Consider the following 26,275-nt stretch of genomic DNA (forward strand, 5'->3'; position numbering starts at 1 on the left):
CCCGAAGGTGAAACCTTACCAAGGTCTTTCTATGAAACCAAGAAGATTATTGGAGACTTGGGCCTAAAATACAATAAAATTGATGTTTGTCCCAATGATTGTATGTTATATTGGAAGGATGCTGTCGACAAGCAATCATGTGGTATATGTGGTGCTTCCAGATGGAAAACATTTGAACATCAATCAGATGATGAGGCGACTTCTTCGACTGCCAAAGAGAGAAAAATTTCAGCCAAAATATTACGCCATTTTCCTTTGAAACCAAGGCTTCAGAGGTTGTACATGTCATCTAAAACAGCGTCCTTTATGAAATGGCATTATGAGTGTCGCACCGAAGATGGAATGTTAAGGCATCCGGCTGACTCCCCGGCGTGGAAAAGTTTTGATCACTACCATCCGACCTTTTCATTGGATAGTCGCAATGTTAGACTTGGGTTAGCAGCTGATGGTTTTAATCCATTCAAGACAATGAGTATTGCTCATAGCACATGGCCGGTTATTTTGATACCATATAACTTGCCACCATGGATGTGTATGAAGCAATCTTATTTCATGATGTCCTTGCTTATTCTTGGTCCTTCTGGACCTGGTAATGATATTGACGTGTATTTGCAACCTTTAATAGATGAGTTGAAGGATTTGTGGGAGGTTGGCATAGACACTTATGATGCCTTAAGCAATGAAATATTTCGAATGCGTGTAGCATTGTTGTGGACTATCAGTGACTTTCCTGCATATGCGAACTTATCTGGATGGAGCACCAAAGGACGCCTTGCTTGTCCTTGCTGTAACAAGGACACTTTGTCTAAATACTTGAAGCATGGTCGAAAGTTTTGTTATATGGGTCATCGTCGATTCTTGGAACTTGATCATAGATTTAGAAGTAATAGCAGATCTTTTGATGGTACAGAAGAATTTAGTGGGGCACCAACTTTGCTATCTGGGTCTGATGTGTTAGATCAATTATAAAGAATTAATGTCACATTTGGGAAGAAGACTTCTGGCAATTATGGGCACAAGAGAAGACGAGAGGATAATGCGAAAGATCGATATAACTGGAAGAAGCAGAGTATCTTTTTTGATTTGCCGTATTGGGAGCATAATTTGTTGTGGCACAATCTGGATGTGATGCATATTGAAAAGAATGTGTGTGACAATGTGCTCGGGACACTGTTGAACATTGAAGGGAAAACAAAGGACAGTTTAAAGGCATGTCTCGACATGCAAGATATGGGTATAAGACAAACATTGCACCCAAGGCAGCTTTCATCGAACAAAACATATTTGCCACTTGCATGCTTTACCATGTAATCCAGTGAGAAAGATGATTTCTGCAAAGTTTTGAAACGAGTGAAAGTTCCAAATGGTTATTCAGCCAATATTTCATGATGTGTGCATCTCAAAGAGCGTAAAATTTCAGGGCTCAAGAGTCATGACTGTCATGTTTTGATGCAGCAATTACTTCCTGTAGCGATACAAACAACATTACCTCATCATTCGTTCTCATCGTCTTATTCATTACCAACTTCTCTTTCCTTCACTCTGAATAGCTCACAACACTATGCTTATTGTTTGTGTTTCAGGAATGGCCAGAAGAAGATTATCCACCGTATGCCAATGGCCCAGGCTACATCGTATCATCAGACATTGCACAATTTGTTGTAACAGAGTTTGAGAAACACGCCTTGAGGGTAAGATGTACAAACTTCTGCTGCTGTTGTTTTAACCCTTATTACCAACTTGAAAAAAAGAAAAAGAAAAGGAAAAAAAAGGCCTTCACGCTGACAATTCAACTCTGAAACAGCTCTTCAAGATGGAAGATGTGAGCATCGGCATGTGGGTGGAGCAGTTCAACAGCACGACACCCGTCGAGTATCTACACGACCTGAAATTACTGGCAAGCTAGGGCCTCTCAAATCCATACAAAGGCTTCTACCGGCGCTTGTGTAGAAATCTTACGGCGCTTTTTCGCAAGAAAAAGTGTCCCCAAACCATTTTTACCGGCGCTCTAAGTGATTTTTACTGGCGCTTTTTCGTGTCGGAAAAACATACAATTATTGGCGCTCAGAAAGGCGCCGATAGAAGTTACCTAGCGCCGCCAATACTTTTAGCGACATACTCATTTATCGGCGCTTGACTAGCGCCAATAATAGAATCGCCGGCGCTTTTAGGGACTTATAGCGGCGCTTGTGAGCGCCGCTAAAAGTCTCATTTGTTGTAGTGTGAAAGCTATTTTGAAAAGAGATGGTCAATGAATGGTGGGATCATAGGGTGGGGTCCATACGTGTGTGGCCAAATAGTTTATTGCATAGCACTTGTTGGAGTTTTATGCTTTCATTGCTTGAGCTTGGAAGAGGGTTATGTCAGGTTGACAATTGGCCTAAAACTTAAACCGTAACTTTCATAATGAATCAGTAAAAAATAATTCATATAGTAGACCTCAATTAATTGGGATAATTCTTAGATGATAATGATGATGTGTGGCTAATTTGTGTTTTTATTATGTTAATTAGGTTATTCATATTCTTGTTAAGCTTGTAAATGCACTTTTTCGAATGCCAAATACATTTATATATCATTTTGTAATAATTTAATAATATTTCATTGGTTTTATCATTCAAACACATAATCTTAAGTTTCATGTAACTCTAGAGTTGCCATGCACAATTTTTCAAAAATTTGTTTGGCGCATCCAACTGAGGTGTAAATATTGGAAAATGTAAAATAGTAAATAATGGAGAAAAAAAGAAATTGAAGATGAAAATGTTATATTTGTGATTTCATGTCTTAACAGGCACAAAAGAAGGAAGATGAAAAATTATTTTTAGGCTACAATAAACTTATAGATTTGAAATTCAACATTAAGATTTAAATAGTGTTGAAAATATTTTCAGGAGTAGATACTTATATGCTTTCACAGTAAGGTCTATATGGCTTGATTTAAGAATTGTTTGTATCCTCTTAACAGTAATACTCAATATGTATGGAAATGCCCAAGATATATAGAAGAAGGGACATGAAGTCTTTTTCATAAAAGCATTCTTATGCCTCTTTAGAACAAGGACACATCCATTCATTGTAAACAATTATTTCTTCATGAATGAAAATTACTTCTGTTTGTGGTAGTTACTTTTGTCTTTTGGACAAAAATAATTAAATAATAGCATAAAATTATTGACACATGGCAACATATGTAATTGCTACTCAAATTTTAATCAGCCCAATTGTCACTATGTGTACAGCATTTGACACATATTTTATACATATAGCCATATGTTAGACATACTTAACAAGCACTATGACTAGAACCTTAGATACCAACTAATTAAACATTTGGTTGAAATTTAATTCACTATTTAATTGCCTCATGACTCATATGGGTCCGAGCCAAGTGTAAAAAAGATGAGACTATTTAGGTTCTTTACAAGAATACGTATGTGCATGTTAATGCATTGATCTGTGCACCTTATATATTAATCATGTGAGTCCATGTGTCATGTATTCAGTTAAGCCATTGGAAGATGAAGACTGAAGACATAAGGGGATGTGGAGCATCAAAGAGCAAAAAATAAATATATGAGGTGCCTTGATGATCCTAATCTTGACCCGAAACAACCCCATAATCTCTAGATGATCTTAACCTTAACAGGCAAACCTTGTTGATTATCCCTTACCCTTAGAAGCTTAATTGGAACATAATAAATAAGGCTAGAAAAGGTGTGAAGTTTCTGTGAAATCATATGCCCAAAACAATAGTTTCTGTTTGGTTCTCGATCCCATCAAGCGATCCTCGATTAGCCCCGATCAATCGAAGGTACTAAGAAATGTCCAACAATAAATTCTCTATTTTCTAAAATTTCTGGATGCTATTGAACCAGATTTCAATCCCATCGAAGGAGAGTTCGAACCAGTTGTTTCTATCCATTTTTTGACCGTTGGAACTTGGTTCCTTTATAAAGCGCATACGAACATTGGACATTTTGAGAGGTTTTTAGTGCAAATAGAGGTTAGATGTTTTCTTACTCATACCACATATCTTAAACCTTCATCTTAAGAGTTTTGTGTAATCTTCTTGTGATCCTTCACTCCAATGAGCATTTCATGCTCTTATTCGAAGATGTGGATGAACTCTCACCTCTCTAAAGATTAGACACTAAGCCTGTTACGCCTCAAACTTGGAAAAAGGGCTCACAAAATTTTCGATTGCCTAATCCGGCGCCGACAGTTTCCGTAGTGCCCCATTCTTGGCTCTCGGCACTCATGTACCAGATTCCGATCCTGAGATCCTAAAAGGAGGATTTTCAGTATAATTTTTTTTTTTGTAATGGAGCATAACTACAAGCATAACCAAGTCACAAAACAACATCACCACATATCCACTAATATAAACATTTGAATACAATGCTGAAAGGGAAATACATATGTATCAAAATCAAAGCTACAGAAGTCCGCTGCACGCTTCAAGTTCAACGCTGCTGCGACCTAACGCCACCTGCATGCATCTATCGTGCATAAGCTTATAACAAGCTTAGAGGATGGTGAAAGTGTGTGTAAGGTAAGTGCCAAGTATACAATAAAGCCCATAAATCATACATCATCGGAATAAGCAAAAATATACTGGTTAGTCCATGGGTTATATAATATCAGGGCACACAATGCAGATCATAATGAGCCAAATATCATATGCTGCAGATGCAATGCAATATGCAAAACCTGATATGTCCGTCTGCAATGCAATATGCAGATCCTGCCAAGTCCGTCTAAGCCATAATGCAGAAACGTAGCAATAAAAAATGCCATATGCTGTGGATGAAATGCAATATGCGATGAGAATGAAATGACCAAGCTGGAGTGAAGTTGGGATGATAGTACGTAGTATCGCAAGCTATGAGGTCCATCATAAGGGAATTCTATCCAAACCAGTCCCATAGCTAAATTTGGATAGTCAAACATAATATAGTAAACTCCTAATCTCAGGTTAGTCGCGCGCCCCAACCAAAATTCTGGCCATTGCGAAGGTACATGTAACAAATAGTTACGCACCACTAGCTCGAGGGGATAGTGAATGGATGAATGAATGAGTATGCAACTCCTGCTCAATAAGTCTACATATCAGTACCGTACATCTGTGGGATCATCACAGGGGTCTAGTACACTCTACATGCAAATCACCACCCACTGACGCACAACCATGCAAGTGAAAGATACCTTACTATCCGTTTGACCAGTAGTCAGCCAATATCTACCCGACACGTCGATAGCGGACCCATTCACGAGCTGGTTAAACTCAGCCTAGCTATGCCCTCTACTCTCGGGCGGGTAAGGCCACACCCCCTCCCAACCGACCACGACACAGTGAGAGACACGACCTCCTGGTATTCGGCACTCGAGTGCTCATGTATCCACTCAGTTTCGATGTTGGGGTGTCTCCTGGCCACGGAGGTTTAGGGACTTTCACTTACAGACATCCAAAGTACCCAGATGCTCGAACCAAACCTTTTCGGTGTCCCATCTAGCTATCCAGGACATGCCTGTGGAGGCTACAACCCTGATGTCGCGAGGGCGCACAGTAATCACAACACACAATGTACGATGCATGAGTCATACAATCCTGTCATGCATTAATATTGTGCATATCGTGCGCTCATGTGAGACAATCTCCGCCTATCAGGGAGTCTCATAACAACCTGTCCAAGGACATATGCAATGGTCAACTACATCTTATAATAAATATGCAGATGATGCGTATGGGCATGTACATGATGCTATGCTGTCACGTACTCATAATCGGTATCGACAATCGGAATCAGCTTTGATGAGAATGGGCTTAACAAGGCTTTAAGGGAAGGTCACAATGTGGACGTTCAACCATCATTGCCCATCAATGTGGACATTTAACCAACATTGCTCCCAACGAGTGGCTCACATTGAGGTAAACATAAAGTGGGCCCATGGCCTCATACAAGGGCCTAATATACATCGCAATGGGCCTCATACAAGGGCTACATACATAACAGGTGAGCCCTGCACATGGGCCTTAAATACATTGCACGGGCCACAACCCATGGGCCTCAAATACAACAAGTGGGCCGCATCAATGGACTGCATATACACAACAGGTGGGCCCTGCTTATGGGCCTCAAATACAACATGTGGGCCCTATATATGGGTCTCGTATGCATCAAATGGGCCACGTATCTGGGTCTTGAATACATCAAATGGGCCACGTATCTGGGTCTTGAATACATTAAATGGGCCGTGTGTCATGGGCCTAATACACGTCACAATGGCCGCACGATAAGGGCCTAATACACATCATAAGGGGCCTCGTGTTCTTCAAGTCGGGCCTCATCATATGGGCCTCAAATATACATTAATTGGGCCGCATCAATGGGCCATAAATACATCAGGATGGGCCTTACATAAGGGCCTTATCATATTGGGGTGGGCCCTGCACATTCTAAATGGGCTCCATATACATCATTTGGGCCTCACGTGGCAGCCAAAACGAATGGACGGTGTGGCTATGAAGTACCTCAAAGTGGGTCCCACTGTCAAATGGGCAATGAGAATATTATGCATACATCGTGGTGGGCCACACCTGTCCAGCAAACGGAATGGACAGCGTGGTTGACAATAAATAACGTCACGGTGTGCTCCACGGTAGACGGACAGTGTGGAATACATTACATAATCAAGGTGGGTCCCACCTGCCCACACGGTCACAAGTGTGGGGTGGGCCCACTCTATCAAACAGATGGATGGTATGAATAAAACGCATACGTCAGGTGGAGTCCCACTGTCCTTTGTTGATGGATGGTGTGATATAAAACAGGTGGATGACGTGGAATATAATACATACGTCAAACATGGGGTCCACGTACACGTGGATCACCAACACATACATCAAGGTGGGTTTCAACAACGGGCCTTGTACACATCAAGGTGGGCCTTAACAACGGGCCTCATATAGGCCTTATCAAATGGGCCGAATCAATGGGCCAAGTCGAATGGGCCGAGTTGAATGGGCCCAAACGGGCTGAACACAATTCATCTATTTTTAGAGATCAATATAGGGTATTATAAAAAAATGAATCATATCAAAAGATCAACTGGACCATACCATATCTAACAGTGGAGATAGTGATTTCCACGGTTAAATTCTAATGGGCTCCATGTATATCAAATGGGCCACACCCAAATATAAGTGGTGATAATGACTTTCACCATTAAAATTCCCAAAGCCCACCATAACATTTATTTCCCACCCAATCTAATCATAAGGTCACACAAACCTAAATGAAGAGGAAAAATAAATTTCCTACTGATCTAAAACTTCTACAGTCCCAAAGGATTTCTGTTGAGGGTCAAATATTGCATATCAGACCACAGTTATTACCTAGGTTTACGAACATGATACTGATTAATGGTTTATTTTAATTGTGTTTTGTGATGCAAGGTGAATTTACAAGCGTGGACTGAAAAGGATATTAAAAGCATGGATTTAACGCTCAAGAATCCAACAAGGTAAGGGATGGACTCCAGGGGACCGAGATCGATGAATTTACACGCCAGAAATCTGGGAAAGTCAAGCCATTCATGTGAAAGAGGCCTGAGAGTCGTCCAAAATGCATGATCACAGGGTTTCCACCATCCGTTCAGATCGAAACATTATATTTAGTCTAAGGACCATAAATTAACCGTACATGTCAAATTTCAGCTATTGGATCCCTGTGGAAGTGGCCCAACGGATAGATCAGCCCATAAACCATTGATTTTGGGCCCACTTGATCTGTGGATATGCTTCAAACTTGGGCTCGACCCCTTAAATTAGTTGAAAGAATGGATGAATAGCTTGGATTTCTCAGAACCATCACAGTGGACCCTCCTTTGCATGGTGTGTGCACGTGCACAAGTGCACTAGCCGTGCACTGCACTTCCACCATAGTCAAATCGACTTTGACCCGTGGAAATGGCAATTGCCGTTTTCCTTCAGCGCATAACCAACGGACTACCGGATTTTGCGGAAGCTGGTGGGCCACCATCATGGTCCATGGGGATAATCCAACCCGTCCATCTTGTAGGGGAGATCGTAAAGGTCAAACACATGATGATCTAGGACATCCCTGCATGCTCACATGCCGATCACAGCAAGCACAAAAGGACCGTTTGCTACCGTTGCAGTAGGATTACTTCCCTGGGTTGCATCAACGGACAACCAAAACCGTCCATATTCGGTCGAAATTTTGAGGTGAAGACAATGGACGGAGTGGATTTCTTGTATAGTTTTGTTCGTGGGCCTCATTGATGCCGAAGGGATCCGTTTTTGGATTCCTTACGCGTTACAAACGTCCCGACGATCCGGGCTGTTATAGGATCTTGGCAGGGATCGGTCCGTCCATCTGGACCGTTCAAAGCCTTTCTAAGGTGGGACCGACCAGATCCAAGGATCCTGAATGGCTTGGATCTTTCATGAGAAACAACCGTGGGCTGATAAATGTGGGAAAAACGTAAGTCGGCTGCATCTTTTCGCTCTGCAAATCCCTGTTGCTGCGTAATTTCTTGCAGAAGTTCTCCACAGACTCCACCAGACATCAGACCGACCCTCTTTTAGCCTCCCATCCACCGTTTTGCATAGCTATAAAGAGAGAGGAGAGAAGGAATCATCAAAATCGAGGGGTTGGACGTCAGAGAGAGAGGAGTAGAGTTGTTTTTTTTTCTTTTTCTTTTTCTTTTATTTTGTTTTGTTTAAGGGATCTAGCCCCTTCATGATGGGCTGAACCTCTTAGCTAGGGCTAAGAGGAGAAGCTTGTGGAGTGATGGGACTGATTCTTACGGGGTTAATTTATGTTTGAATGAATTTGATCCCAGTTGATAATTAAGGAATGCCTTTAGTTGTTAATGGTTTGTTGTGACTGAAATTACAATAGATTTGCGATGACTTTGAGTATTTCCTTTTTATTATTGTATTATGCAGTTAGGAAACCCTGTTGTTCACCATCGCCCCTTGGACATGGTTGGATGACGGAACCCTTCCTAACATTCATACATCTATTTAATTGGCTGTGGATTATTTTAATTCTATTGTTTACTTTGTCTCATGGGCATGGTTTGGTGATGGAATCCATTCTAATTTACACCCGTCTGATCTCTCGAAAACTACATTAAATGAAGTTCAGAATTGATTTTCAGGTTATATCTTCCAACTGGATGAAGATGGGACTCGAAGTCCAGTTGAGTTCATGAATCGACCGTAGATCTCCCTGATCTCTACAAGTGGATCCTCTGAATCCCTAGTTTCCTACCTTTGAATTTTACAAATTTTAGTTTCCTATTTCACCATTATTCCTCAAAATCATTTGATTTAGATTTCATCTTATTCTAGTTATAGTTCTACTTAGTTTCAGATTACATATAGGTTTCAATCCCTGTGGATTCGACCTCGGTCTTACCGAGTTTATTACTATATCACAACCCTATACTTGGGGTGTGAACAAGTTTTTGGCGTTGTTGTCGGGAATTGACGGTTACATTTTCTAAAAGTAATTGGTTTTAGAGTTAGTTTAAGATTAGGATTTTTACTAATTTTAGGTTAGGATTTTTTTTTCTATTTAATTTCTAGTAACTAACCTATTTTTCTTGTTTTGTAGGATCATGACATAAGCTTCTAATTTGGTAATTCCTTTCCAATTTCTCTACTTTTTCTATTTTTAGAATTAAGGTTTTAGTTTTAGAAATTTCTAATTCTAAGCTTTCCTTTTTTTTTTTTTTTTTTTTTTTCTAATTTTAGATTTAGATTCTTCCTTTAGGTAACTTTCTATTTTCTAGTTTTAGAAATTTTTTCCTTTTTAGAAACTAACTTACCTTTTTATTTCTAAGATTAGAAACTTTCCTTTTTAGTAACTAACTTTCTATTTTTATTTTTAGAAACTTTCTAACTTTAGGATTTCTATTTTTAGAAACTAATTTCTTTTGTTTTCTTTTGCAGGATTCTAACATAGGAACTTTCAACCTGGTAACTTCTTTCTAATTATTTCTCTTTCTATTTCTAGATCTCTTATTGCTGTAGGATTTTTTCTTTTATTATAGGATTAAACTCAGAATTAGGGTTCACCATAGAAGCTTGGGTACGTGTCTATGCTGAGATGGATAAGCAGTTTTGGGGAATGCCTGAGGGTTTTGGAATTCAACATATACCTCAAGATCTTTCTCCATCAAGAACCGACATTGAGAACTGACTAGAACGTTATGTTCCATCGGTTAATAGGTCCGTATATAATCATAATTATGGGAATGAGGATTATTATCAACTATCATATTCTTCTATGAATGATCAGTATGACTCTAACCAGTGGAAACATCAAAACTGGGAAGATGAACCAACAATATGTTATAATGATTATTCTCTTGGATACCCTACCGTTGAGATCCAACCAGAAATGATCCAAGAGGATTCATTTCAGCGTAACATGGCCTGTCTTATGGAAACTATAAAAACTTTGGAAGCATTTACTTTAAGTGATAATTCTCTTAGGTCCTCTACCTTTAAAATTCAACCAGAAACAATCCAAGAGAATTCTCAAAATTCCTTCCAAACTCTAGAGCTCAGCCAATAAAATACACTCCAAAAACTACAAGAACTTATAAAAGATATTCAACAAGGGAGTTCGCATGATGCAATTGTGGAGAACTCTGAAATTTGGAATGAGAAGTTGGATTCCATTAATGAGCATACGGTTCAATTTCGCGATGAGTCGATCTCGATGACTGTTCAATAGAATGGTGAAGAGATATGGGTGTCTTTCAAATATAATGATGATGACACACTTCACTCACAAGACACACTAGATTTCAATGATAAGGAAGAGGTTAGTTTATGTGAACCTCAACCCAATCTAGGAATAGAATGTGAGGAAAGTGATCCCATCCCAAATGTACACTACACTGAACTAGAATATGATGAGTATTGGGATAACGATCATGAATGTGCAGCCCCAGTTCCCCTGGAATTAATCTCAAGTTTGGTCCAGGTCAATAAACAAGAAGTACATGAAGGGAGCGGGCATAATGAGCTACTCCACTCACCTGACATATCTGATTTAAAAGTGGATGAGCTCCTTACAACCGACCCTTCTATCTTTTGTGAGACATGTTTGGACGATTCCCCTGAATTAAATGATGATATGATTCAAGAGATGGACAAGTTATTCGATACGACTCTGAAATTTGAAACCACCCAGTTGAGGCCACCATCTGAACTGTTCAATTTTGACGATTCAATGCCTCTTCTAAGTAATATGAATGAACAGAGTCCTCATATCAATGCTTCGTCTACTGACCCTCAATCTGTCTGTACAAGACTAGAATAAGAGAGTGTACCTATGTTTACTTTTAAAGATGATGGATTCCTTAGGCAGATCATCACGAGCTCCAATGTGGAACATAAGTCACGCTCAACTGAATTTCCTGACTCTTTGAATGATTTCTCGGCACACTTTGCAGATTTAAACGATCCCATGTTAAAAGACAGAATGGATGCCTCGCAAGACAATACTTCTATAGATGTCATGGACCGAGAGAACCCTTATTCTGAAGCCCCTCATTCCCCAGACCCTGAATGTTTACCATTAAAGGAAGAGGAGCTGAAAATTGAATCGAAGTCTGTAACTTTGGAATGCATTAAGAATACATTACTTCCTGAGAATTTTTCTGAATTTTATCTACATGTAGTCTCCGATTCACCATGGGGTACTAACTCTGAAACTTTCTCTATCACAGGTGAATCATATATACTTTGGACACCTCAGAAAATTAAAAGGAAACCTTATGCTGAGGTCCATAAATTTCTCTGGAAAGTCATGCTTCAGGGTGTCCAAGCCTATTGCAACAAGGGCTTTTGAATGATCCTGTTGAGGAACTTATTGAGAAACTTATCAAGATATTGGCCGGAAGAGGAACCTTGCGGCATGATCACACAAAAAAAGAAAATGAAAGAGAGAGAGAGAGAGAGAGAGAGAGAGAGAGAGAGAGAGAGAGAGAGAGAGAGAGAGAGGGAGGGACACATGTGATGGAGGGACGCCGACACTATGGGCCCTCCCTTTCAAGCATTCAATCATACATCAAGTGGGTCCCAAACATGTGGGCCCACCGAATCAAAAATCAATGGAGAAGTACCAAAATGGAAGGTCTAGATGACCTCTTTAAATTTTAGAAAAGTAAACATCATGATGGGGGTACATGGAGAATGGCCCTTTCATGGAACGATCATGTGAATGAAGGTGGGCCATCAGCCACACCTAGGGTCCAAAGTGATCCATACCATTAATCAGTAGGCCCCACTTGGCCCATCATCAAAAGAATGAAATCTAAGCCTATAGAAGCACCCACCTTTGATCATGGACTTTTTCTTCCATCAATGCATCCTAGAGCTCCAAGGAATACATTTCAATGGTGGAGATGGTCTTTACATGGTGGGATTGAGTGGTAGGGAGGTGGGCCACACTAGCTACTCCTCTCCCATAGAAGTGTTAGACGTTGGTTGCTTAGAGAATGAGGGAGAGAGATGAGAGAGAGAGACAGTTGTAAGAGAGAGTGATGGGGAGTGATGGGTGGAGAGAGACAGAGAGAGTTGACTTTGGGGATGGGTAGTTGTACTTAGGGATGGGTGTGACTGATGGGAGTGATGTATACTTGATTGAATGATTGATGGGATTGATGTGATGAATTCTCTCGGGATTTGCAACGTGCGACATTTTCCTCGAACTGAATGTGGGCCCACATCTCCTGGCCCGGGTATCGCCTCAGCGCGCGAGATGCAGCATCGGAACCACGGCGACGGCGTGGTCACAGGGATACAAGTCTCGGGTCGAGCCGACTTTGATATACGGGACATGACTTAGGATGGCGCGCAAACGCCGATAACAGATCACGGGCTGCTGGAATTCAACCAAGAGGACCGCGGAAGCATACATAATGGTATGGGCTAGGATACGGGTCTCATAAAGCCTATAGTCAAATTCTTGTCTAAACTCTCTAAATGGCCCTTCTAGGGGAATCCCGTAGGATTATAACATTCTCATGAGTTGTAGGAGATTCACCCATCCTCCCTTTCTTTGGTCACCTCAATGACACTTCATATACATGAAAAATGATCGTAGGAGCTGAAACATTAGCAATGCATTGACATCAACGATTGATGAAGCAATTAATGAGCTAATTTAAGCACAAGAGAGCTTTAAAGAATCAACTCAAGTACAACACATTAAAATAACTCAATTTGGCAAGTAAACGTCATTTAATGAGTTCATACTCTATTTCATTGTGTTGGATTGAGGGTAAACATAGGTCCTTGTGTAGGACACAAGGACCTATGTTTACTTACGTCGGAGGCTCTTGTATGTGTTTAATGAGAGCCTCCGACATAAGTAAACATAGGTCCTTGGACTAGTATTGGGATTGGATGTGTTTAATGAGAGCCTCCGATAGGAGTGTACGCTAGATGTGTTCTTGTGTAGGATTGCGATCCCTATATAGGGTTGTAAAGGTTAGAGATGAACCTAATTAAAAATTTTTGATATTAAAATCTGGTATACTCATGTGTTGAGTTCGTCAATTGGGAGTGGAGTACGGAAACCAAACCAATATATATACTTGTGTTGAGATAGTCTTTTGAACACTTGTTTAATTATGCTTATATGATTGATTAGTGAATTATATGTATGCATGATTAGATGAATTGTAGGAATTAATAGTTTGCACATCCCACACACATATGTACACTGTCATATATAGACTATGTTGCGTGAATGTCATATCTATTGTAGTATTTGTGATTGGACCCACTATTGTCTTGGTAACCTTAGTGTTAAATTGCTTTACTTAGGTTAAATTGGCATATTATTTAAGTAAGAAATTGTGTGTTAATTAATAAAAAAATTATTTGGTCCTAATCACTCCCCTCTAGGACATAACCTTCATTTTATAGCTCTGCCAAGCTTCTGCGCATAGCTGTTGTATCTTACACCATGTGTAAATTCAATTGATATTAAAGAGGGTAGCTCTTGAAGGGCTTAACTGCATAGAGTTAATTCAAAGGAGCATTAGAATGATGTCTTCCTATAAGGGAAAACCTAATGTTACCTGTTAAATGTCAAATATTGCATATTTCTCCATGTTTATATCTTGGTTTTATGAACATGATAATGCTTAATGGGTATATTTTATATATGTTTGTATTACGAGGTAAATTTGAGAGCTTGGATTGAAAAGAATGTTAAAAGTATGAAATTGATGCCCAAAAATCTCCAAGGCAAATGATGGATCTTAGGAGACCAAGATTGAAGATCTTAAGTCCCCAAGATTCAAGGAAACCAAGTGAAGAAGGAAGAATGCCGACAGATCAAAGTGCAAAAATGTAGAAATCTAAAGCATTACTGTCGATGACATCGAACACCCTTCGATGACATTGAAATAAGTGTTCGATGGAATCGAGACTTGATTGATTACATTGAAACTTATATAAAAATCAAGTCTGGTTGTTAGACAAATTGGATGCATTTTTTAATTACATCGAAGCCTTGTTCAATTGTTCGAAGCTTTGCTCGATGACATCGAGATTTTTGGATAATTCTGAAGAAACTCGTTAGAACATCCTGGACACTTTTCGATGGCTCAAGGACATGCTCAATGGCATTGACAATCTATTCGATGGCATCGAAGGGATGTTTGATTGAATCGACAACTTATGCAATGCGAAATGACACAACTTTCAAATCCGATTCAAACTGGAATTCTTCTTTCGATGACATCGAAAGGGTTACGAAGAGTGCATAAAATTGAGGTGGTTTTCCAAAGTCAGTTGGACAAAGGCTTATAATATGAGTTCTCCAAGGAGTTCTAAAGATGAATTAGATTGCAAGGAGCAAAGCCAAAGGGTAGAGAGCCTACCAAGAGTTTTTCTTCTTCTCTAGTTTATTTTTCATGTTTTATTTAAGATATTTAGTTATAATCATGTTGGTGGTTAACTAAACCTCTTAGCTAGAGCTAAGAGTTGAAGTTTGCAGCATGTTGGGATGTTTATCTTATTTTGATTCATGTTTATGTTGAACTTTATTGATTTATAATTTGAATTTAAGGAATATTTTCAATTTTCTATGATTTATTATGATTCAAATTACAATAGATGCTGTGATAGCTTTGAATATCTTCTTTTCCTTTTTTGAGATTATGAGATTGGTAAAACTCGTGATTCACCATCGTCTCTTGGGCATGGTGGATGCATGAATTCCCTTCCAATCATCACAATACTCCTTCATGTGTGGACTAGATCAATGAAAAGTTCAGAGATTTAATTTTTCAATTGGATTGGATAGGACTCCAATTCTAATTGTGTTTCTAAATCAAGGCAGCATCTTGATAGCTACAAGTGGATCCTTAGAGCTATAGTTTCCTTTTGATTATTGAAATTTCATTTCCAATTACTCTATTTTATTCCGTATTTAGGTTTAGATCTTAGTTTAGTTATAGTTCAAGTTATTTTCAGAATACGTACAAGTTCAGTCCCTGTGGATTCAACCTCGGTCTCACCGAGTTATTACTACATTGCGACCCTGCACTTAGAGTTGTGAACAAGTTTTTGGCCCCGTTGTCGGGGACTATAGCTATGTTTTCTGAGATTAATTATTATTGGAATTAGGTTAAGATTAGGGTTAATTTCTGCTGTGTTTTTAGGTTAGGATTTTTCTGAAATTATTTTTAGAAATTTTGTTTTTCTGTTTTATAGAATCCTAACATAGCAACTCTAATCCGGTAACCTCTCTCCAATTCTCCTTTATATTTCTATATTTCTTTTTTGCTTTAGTTTTCTTTTTTCTTTTTAGTTATTAGTTGTTTAGAATTTGAAGGTTGCGAGTGTTTCATGCCTTAGTGGGTTCGTGATAATACTCTTCGTCTCTTGAGTGAAGGAAGATTAGTTGAAAGGTTGCCTATCCATCACCAGATTAGACACCACTTAAGATCCTTTGAGTCAGTAGAAATGATGGCTCTACATCAACCTTAACACCCAATTGAGGAGGCCTAAGATGAGAATGAGGTGCATCATGCACTCCCGCCTCGTATACTATGAGATTATCTACAACCAACGGGGGTGAGTACACCTTCCTGTATGATATTCCCATTGAATGTAGGAACTGTGGATGTTAAACTAGGAGTAATTCAACTTCCTCCTAAGTTTCATGGACTTGAATATAAAAGACTATACTTACATATGAAAGAGTTCGATGAGATAATAACCATGTTACATTTTCTAAACATGTCCAAGGACACAGTAAGACTGAAATTGTTCCCTTTCTCCTTGAAAGCAAAGGCTAAGTTGTGGTTGCATTCCTTAAGACCATGGTACATTGGCATATGGGCTGAGATGATAAGGGAGTTTCTTAAAAAGTTCTTTCCGTATCATAAAATGAATACCTTAAGGAAAACAATCATGAATTTTGTGTAAAAAAGGGATGAGACCTTCTTCCAATATTGGGAGCGATATAAGGATCTCATAAATTTATGTCCATAATATGACTATGAAATATAGTGGATAACAAGCTTCTTCTACGAAGGATTGACCTCGCCCATGCGCTAATTTGTGGAAATGATGTCTAATAGGGAATTCATGATCAAGGAAGCCAATGATGTGTGAGATTATTTTGATAAACTTGTTGAAAACGTGCAATCATGGGATACCTCCCCAAGACCTATCATTCTAAACCTACTCAATCAAAGGAAAGGAGAGGTATTTATATTTTAAAAGAGGAATATGATATAAATGCAAGAGTGGCCAATCTCACAAGAAAAGCTAATGTCATGAAACTTAAGAAGATAGAACATATCAAACCTGATAAAGCTGTGGAAGTTGTTCGTGGTATTTGTGCTTGCAACATACATACAACTGAAAATTGTTAATCAATTCCTGCTTTTCAAGAAATATTAAATGAGCAATCAAATGCCATGAACAACTATCAAAGACCTTTCAGTGGACCCACCTCAAATATATCTAATTCCAGTGGGAGGAAACATCCAAATTTCAGTTGGAGGAATGGACAAATGGCTAGCCCACAAGAGGCCCTTACTCAACTCTTAAATCCAATGAGGCCTTATGAGGATCCGGTTTTAAAACACATCTAAAAGTAAGAGCTTTTTAATCGAGGTATATTACAAGCCTTTCAAGACCTTACCAAGGCCATTCAACGAATTGAGTCACACTTAACGATTAGAGAGAAAGAGACTTTTCCAGCCCAACCTCTACCAAATCCAAAACCACAATATGAAATTAGTGACCCAAGCTCTTCAAATCAAATAGAGCGATCTAAGTCAATCACCACTCTTAGGAGTGGAAAGACAATTAACAAATCTATTCCCGTAAGGGCTGAAAAGCCTAAGGAGTTGGAAGAAGATGAGAATGATAGATCTAGCATTGCTCCACAAGAGGAAGAACCAGAACAAGTATGTAAGCCAATTGCATTATTCCCTCAGCGGTTGATTACACCAAAACTTATAAGTAACTCTTAGGATATTCTAGAAGTGCTTAAGAAAGTGAAGGTCAATATTCCTCCACTAGATGCCGTTAAACAAATCCCTTCATATGCCAAATTTCTGAAAGATCTATCCACTACTAAAAGATAACAAAACATACAAAAGAAAATCTTTTTGACAGTATAAGTGAGTGCCATCCTCAAGCAAGATGTGCCATAAAAACACAAGGATCCCGTAGCCCAACTATCACTTGCGTAATTGAAAATCACAGGATTGAACATACACTTCTTAACTTGGGGGCGAGTGTAAATATGATCCCTTTCTCGGTTTATGAACAACTGGGTCTAAGTGAATTAAAATCCACTCAGACTACATTACAACTTGCTGATCGATTGATTTGTGTACCAAGAGGGATGATTGAGGATGTGTTGGTTTAAGTTGATAAATTCAACTATCCAGTAGATTTTATGGTCCTGGATACTTAATTCATCATAGATGTGAGCACTCAAATTCTCGTCATTCTTGATCACCCATTCTTTACTACATCAAATGCCATCATTAATTGTAGGAATAAAATTATGAATTTATCTTTCGAAAATATGACATTAGAGCTCAATATCTTTTTCAATATATGCAAACAACCAGAGGATGATGATGATACCTATGACATTAACATGATTGATTCTTTCGTGGAAGATAGAATACTTCTGACTCTATAATTTGACCCTTTAGAGACGTGCTTGACCCACTCCCTTGATTTAAATGATGACATGATTAGGAAGATGGATGCCTTGCATGATGCTACGCCAGTACTTGAAGTTAACCGGTGGAGACCACAATTTGAGAATTTGCCCCAAACTAATGTAACACCTCTACCATCGAACATCAAAGCACCAAACCTTGACCTAAAACCTTTGCCCATTGATCTTAAATATGTCTACTTAAGTTAATATGAGACATACCCAGTGGTGATTTCTTCCCACCTTGAGAAAGAACAAGAGAGTATAATTATTTCTACTCTCATCGAGCATAAAGAAGCCCTTGGATGGACAATTACGGACCTCAAGGGAATTGATCCTTTGATTTGTACTCACCCTATTCATCTTGAGGATAATGTGAAGACCTCCTGAAAACTACAATATCGGTTAAATTCATATATGAAGGAAGAGTTTAAAGGAGAGGTCCTTAAATTGTTGGATGTGGGTATCATCTACCCTATATCCGACAGTCAATGGGTGAGTCCAACACAGGTGGTTCCTAAGAGGTTTAGAATCACCATCATAGCCAATGCCGATAATGAACTCGTACCAATTAGAGTTACTACTGGTTGGAGAATGTGCATTGACTACAGAAAGTTGAATACTGTCATAAGGAAAGACTACTTTCTTTTGCCCTTCATTGATCAAAATTTGAAAAGGCTAGCTGTTCACTCTTACTATTGCTTCCTTGACGGATATTCGGGCTACAATCAGATAGAAATAGCTCTTGAAGATCAAGAAAAGACAACATTCACATGTCTCTTTAACACCTTTACTTACTGAAGATGCCATTTGGACTGTGCAATGCCCCGCCATTTTTTCAGCGGTGCATGTTAAGTATATTTTCTGACTTGGTGGGGTAATATTTAGAGGTCTTTATGGATGACTTCTATTTTTGGTCTGTCCTTTAGCGAGTGTCTGAAAAATCTTTAAAATGTGTTGAAGTGATGCGAGGAAAAGAATTTGGTTTTGAATTGGGAGAAATGCCATTTCATGGTTCCCAAGAGAATTGTTCTTAGACACATAATTTCGTTTAAGGGAATTGAGGTAGACAAGGTAAAAATTGATCTTATTTCTAACCTACCTCCACCCAAGAGCGTTTATGACGTGCAATCCTTCTTAGGACACGCTAGATTCTATAGATGATTCATAAAGAATTTTAGTAATCTCTCTTGTCCTTTATGTAATTTACTTCAAAAGGATGCACATATGGGTGGACTGAGCAATTCCAATAAGCTTTCACTAAGCTCAAAGGCATGTTGACTACTACACTTATCAAGCAGCCACCCAATTAGAGTATCCCTTTTGAGATTATGTGTGATGCATCTGATCATGCCATTGGGGCGGTATTAGGCCAGAGAAAAGAGAAGAAGCCCTATGTGATTCAATATGTGAGTAGAACTCTAAATTCTACCCAAGTGAACAACTCTATTACGGAGAAGGAACTCTGAGCTGTAGTGTTTGCTTTGGACAAATTTAAGTCCTACTTGATTGGATCCAAGATCATCATTTATATTGATCATGCTGTGCTGAAATACCTTTTTTCTAAGAAGGGTGCCAAGCCTCGTTTGATAAGATGGATCCTCTTTGTAACACCCCGTACTTTCAGTACTCGGGTGTTACCCTTTTAAAACTCGAGACCCGTTAACCTAATGACTTAACTTAACACACACAGGTTAGGATTTTCCAAGCAGCATTGAGACCATCCGCCACAACTCGGGAGACTCAACTTACACTCCACACCAATCAAAGAGGTAAGCATGATCAAATAACCTAAGCTAGATCATTTTTTTTAGACAACTTGTGTTGGCATTATTTCAAGGACTAAATCCCCGAGAGTCAACGGATAGGCAATAAGGTATCTTTGCTTTGAAGACACATATTTAATCGTTGAAAACAAGTATCGAACTCAATTAACCAACAGATCACATCATTCGGGCCAAATTCAGCCCTGAAAGGCATGATACGACCCACCTGGGCCTCGGCCCCGCCCCAAATTGGGCCGGGACCCTTATGATCAGTCCCCAAGACAGTTGAGCGGGGCAGATCAAGCACCAGAGTCGTGATGAGCCCCCAAAGCTAGGCGCACGTACACCTCAAATAATAATGCACTAGGTGTATTGGATGATTACTTAATAACAAACCACGGTTAACCGAACCATATTACAAACAAATTTCTCAGGAACGTTCCCGCCAGCGCCCTGTTTAAAAGAATCGACCTTTGAGCTTCTAGGTGGCCCACCCTGGTCATTTTCCGGACGATCCACACCGTCCATTTCACTCACATGGGTCCCCTAATCAAAACCATATAAGGGTTTAGACCTGCTCATAGGAACAAGAGAGATGAAGATGGACCGTCCATTCCCCATCATGAGGATAGGCAGAAGGTCTGAAACTTCTCTTTTTTTTAGGATGGGGAGGGCGGCGACGCAGCCGCTGTCTCCCGAGGCTACAATAACACCTACCGTCAGCCTTCTCCTTCTCTGCCTATATAAGGTAAGGTTCAGCCCTCCCAGCCTCCACACAGAGAAGAGGTTAGCAGTGAGAGAAAAGAGAGAAAACAGAGTGATAGGGTGAGCGTTTGGTGAGCTCAACGCGCACTGTCCCCACTCAGTCCGTGGAAGACGGACCGAGCCGAGTCAGTGTGAGTTTGCAGCCACACCACTTGAGTGGCAGAGAGAAAGAAAAGAGAGAGAAAGGAGTAGGAAGTAGTGGGTGCTTGTGCGCCAGCCCAGAGTTCGGATTGGACCCAACAGTGAAAGGTAGAACTTTCCCTCCCTTGTTATTAAAGAAACTCTAAGATAGACCTAAACTAAGCCCCATCACACCTCACCTTGGCTGAAAGACACCCATTAACAAGGACCATTCGTGGAGCCAAAAACAGGCTCTGTTTGAAGGCCGAACGTGACCTTCGTGCAGGCTCTATTTTAAGGCCAAACCAGCCTAAGTGCGGACATGAAGATGGCCCCAGCTGTGGGCTGACACTCGGCCCTAGAGCAGCCCTCAAACAGGACCTGCTTAAGCTCTAAATCGGACCAAAAAATGGCCCAGAGGAAGGCCACACAGGGAGCAAAAATCAGACGCCCAACAGACGTGTAAACAATGGGTTTCTTAGCTGAGAAACACCTGAGAACACGGCCTGTAGTCGGCCGCATAAATAGCCTATGAAACAGGAGAAAACGTTTTGAAAATGGCGGGGAGAGCGTCTTGAAAACGAGCTCTGTTTGAGCTGCAACATGCACCAAAAGATAGACTGAAAACAGTCCGTTAATCAAGAAGAAAGTGCCTCTACTCAGGACCGTCCCTTGGCTGATAGTGGTGGCTGCCACTATGTCCCGTTGTGAGCTGAGATGGATTGAAAAATGGCCTGGTTGGATACTGTGCTTGAGCCAAGATCGGGCAGGAAACAGCCTCTGAAAATGGTTTGCAACAGTAGCTGTTTCCACGTTGACAGGGAGTAGGGCGCTGTACACGTTGAAGACCAAGGAAGGCTCCACATGGGCTTCACCAAATGCAGGTGGGCCCTGTACAAATGCAAGTGGGCCTCACCCAAAAACCGGTGGAATGCCTTGGTTCTGGGCCCTGCACACGTGCAGGTGGGCCGCACCCTGCATCAGCAGGTGGGCCGCACCTAACAACAGTTGGTGGGCCATCCCACCTTGATGCCGTAATTCATCCTACCCGTCCACCCATTTCTTCAGGCCCTGACGTCCTGCCTTAAAGGAAAAAAAAACAAAAAAGAAAAAAAGAAAGAGGAGAGAGAGTATAATACATAAAATAATATTTTATGATAACGTTACATCCAGCCGTCCAACCATTTTCCTTTGACGGTGGATCTCACCGTTGATTGATGTCAGCAGGGTAAGTGGGACCCACCTATCGTGTGATTAGCAGGAGTACTCTCCAGTGGGTATAAGTGTAATAAAATACTATATGGGCCCCACATCCGTGTAAGACCCACGTTGAGGTGATATACATACATGGTATATATATATGAGAGACCCATGAGGGACCCACGTGGCATGATATCAGATGCTTAGATGCTTGGAAAATATAATATTTAAATATGCAATGTATGTAACGGTAATGTATTATTTAAATATATAGTAGATGCATGGATATTTAATATTTATATATATCTCAGGGGCATGTGATAAGTATGTTAAATACATGTAGTGGGCCCCGTGTGAGACCCACGTTGGTATAATCCCACCTGACACTTTCGTGGAATCCAAACCGTCCACATGGACGATGGGTCGGCCACTCCGCCAGCTAATGATGTCAGCTAGTTCCGTGGGCCTCGCCATGACGTCTACGTTGTGATCCACACCGCCCAAATAATTGGACAATTGACCACACGCTGGTGCGTGTGCAGTAATCCAAACCGTCCATCCATTTCAATCAGCACTGGGCCTCCATGTTTCATCCTGGTCGTCTACCAAAGGACGTTGCGTCCAGGCCACCCATCAGAAGACACCCAATCTGCTGGACGATTTGCTATAATATATATATATATGGGGTGGATCCCACGTGTGACCCACCTGTTGTAATTAAATGGAGTATTCTCCAGTGCATGTAATGTATAATAAAATAATGTATGTGGGCCCCACATCCACGTGGGACCCACCAGGTGTATGCATTTGTATAATACATATGGATATTCTATGTAGGCCACTCCACGTGGAAGTCCTCCACTAATGGACGTGTTCTATCTAAGCCGTCCATCCATTTGGTGAGCTCGTCCAAATAACAGTAGGCCACATCTGGTGCTGGAATTTACTACAGACCGTCCATCAGTGGACGTCCAGTGTTGGATCTGAACACTCAGATCCATAGCCCAACTGGCAGGCTAAGTAAATATACCTTGTTACAACACTTGAGGTCTTGGTGTCAACCTCTAGCTGAGTGGTTAACATGAAGTGTGTGTACTGGCATGGGTGGCGCCAGTACCATCTGAACCACTCGTTAAATGCACCCCCTGGTTGGTCATGAATGGCCAAGATACCAAAATACCTTCTGAATCATTAGAAATTTTGGTGAGCCATACATGTGGATTCCACCCTGTGTAGTGAATCCCACCACAACATAAGTATCTTATCTGCACCGTTGGTACAGTGGAACCCAACCTAATGTAGTGCTTACTTACACCAACCATATTACAGAGGACCCTACCTTCAATGAATGTTCTGCATCCACTCTGTCCAGTCCTATGGACGGGTGAAGCCCACCTCATGATGTGTTGCATATCCGCACCATCCACAGGATTTCATTGTGATATATCTGTTAATCCAAGCCATGGAAATACCTGACAAACGTAAACTGTAAATTCTTAGGAGGATCCCTGAGTGACCCCGGGCCACCAGAAGATTTGGGCCGAGTTCGTGAACACTACCATACAGGTGATGACTTTCCCCTTGAGCTTTCCATTTCTTATTTAGCTAAACCTAGTTTGCACTAGATTATCATTATTGTGATACTTGTTTCCACTATATGAAAGGCTCACATGCTAGTTAACCCTTGATCACTATTCACATGACTTGGTAATTTATCTTCATGAGTTGTTAAACTCTTGATACTTCTTTACATGCCATGAATTGTCACATGATAATATGATTTACCTCTGTATATAACCTCTTGTTGCGACACATGGAGGATTCCATGATTGTATGTAAGCCACACTTGGGGTGCAATTAGACAAATGTGTGGAAATAGGGACCTTGAACCGGTGTCATTTGATTAAGGTACCCTATTAGAACATCCCAAGGTGAAGGACCTCATGAGCCGGGGATGGTGGTAATGGGACACTATGCTCGAGCTGTCGGCCTACGCTGGGTGTTGAGCCCCCCCGTAGTGACCATTGAGTTGCTTAAGTTGGCTGATTGTAATTGGATTAATAACGGCTGGCTAATCATGCATTCATAGCATATTGGCGATGACGGATGGCTAATTCTGGATGCTGTAGCACGTGCCCCAGAGTTGTTGGGGTATCATTTCGCTAGCTCCCAGACCATCGACTATCGACCCCTGTCCGACTGGATGATTTTCCCAAGTCGATGATTTGCATGGGTGACGAGCCCAAGTCCGGCTGGATGTGCATCCCCAGGCCGAGTGCATTCATGCATCCATGCATGTAATAAGACTGCATACTACCTGTTTTGGACTATTGCCTGCTTTTCCTTTTAACTATGTTTACTAAGGCGGAGATGTGTAATCTTGAGGGGAATTCACACTGAGCTGGCCACTCATTCATCAACTATCCAACCGTACAGAACATGCAGGGACGAATGTAGAAGGTGTCGATGCCAGCCTTGATGATGCCACCATAGAGCCAGAGGAGGAGTATTACGAGGTCGAGCCGCATCAGGATGCAGCGGCGTATTTTAGTGTTAATCAGTAGTTGATACTTTATATTTCAGTGGTTTGGTATTTTGGACTTATGGATTTTTGTAACTAAGACCCCCAGCTGAGCGGGTCAAATTTTGAGCTCTCATGAATATGCATGCTTCTTTTGGCTATCGCACTCTGAGTTTACTTTGCGCTGTTTCTCTGATTCATTAACTCCCGAATTTTTGAAAACGAGTCTCGTACTCGGGTTTTAGAAATCGGGGCGTTACACTCTTACTCCAAGAGTTGACATAGAAATATGAGACAAAAAGGGAGTAGAAAACATAGTGGCTGACCATCTCTCTAGGCTTGATTTTTCTGATTCCTTTAAGCCGACACCGATAAACGATATGTTCCATGTTGAACAACAATTTTTTAAACTCTCCCAATTACCTTGGTTTGCTGACATTACGAATTATCTTACCATAGGTTTTACGTCGACATATTAGACTGTGTAAGATAAGAAAAAATTCTTAGCTGAGGTATGTAAGTTTTTTTTTGGGATGATCCTTATCTGTTTAAATAATGCCCAGACTAAATTCTAAGGAAATGTGTTCCAGACAATGAATATCAAAGTGTTATCTCCTTTTGTCACTATCAGGCTTGTAATGGTCACTTTTCTGCTAAAAAGACCACAACCAAAATTCTGCAGTTCAACTTTTATTGGCCCACAATGCTCCAAGATACTCATGAGTTTTGCAAAGCATGTGAGTATTGTTAGGAATTGGGAGGATTGTCCCATCGAAATATGATGCCACTAAACCCAATTCTTATTATTGAAGCATTCAATTGCTAGGGCATCGATTTCATAGGGCCATTCCCCTAATTCTTTGGAATTATTTACATATTGTTAGCAGTAAACTATGTCACTAGCAGGAACAATGATTATAAAATGGTCATTCAATTCTTAAAAGAAAATATCATTTTCCAGTTCAGAACACCTCGAGCTATCATTAGTGATGGGGGGTTACACTTTTACAATAGGCCATTTAAGAACTTAATGAAGAAGTATGGCATCTCTCATAAGGTGAGCACTCCATATCACCCACAGATAAGCAGTTAAGCCAAGATTTCTAGCAGGGAAATTAATCAAATTTTGGAAAAAATGGTTAACCCCAACTGTAAGGATTGATCAATGCACTTAATTGATGCTTTATGGGCTTACCGTACAGCTTTTACAACCCCTACTGGAATGTCTCCCTTTAGATTTGTCTATGGGAAAGCTTGCCACTTGCCTGTGAAATTGGAACATAGAGCTTACCGGGCTATTAAAATCTGAATTTTAATTTGGACAATGCTGGCTCACTGCACAAACTTCAATTGAACGAACTTGACGAAATCCAGAATGACGCATACGAGAACTCAAGAATTTACAAGGACATGATGAAGGTGTTCCATGACTGGAACATCCTTCGAAAATCATTCACACCAAATCAAAAGTCCTTTTATATAATTCTCGATTGCATCTTTTCCCAGGTAAGCTTCGATCTCATTGGACCGATCATTTCACTGTTACTATTTTGTATCCTCATGGGGCCGTCGGGATAAAGAATTTGACGAATGATAATGTTTTCGAAGTAAACAGACATCGTCTCAAGCCATTTGTCGAGAAG

This window comes from Magnolia sinica, chromosome 6 (genome assembly GCF_029962835.1).
Source record: "Magnolia sinica isolate HGM2019 chromosome 6, MsV1, whole genome shotgun sequence".
NCBI classification, from domain to species: domain Eukaryota; kingdom Viridiplantae; phylum Streptophyta; class Magnoliopsida; order Magnoliales; family Magnoliaceae; genus Magnolia; species Magnolia sinica.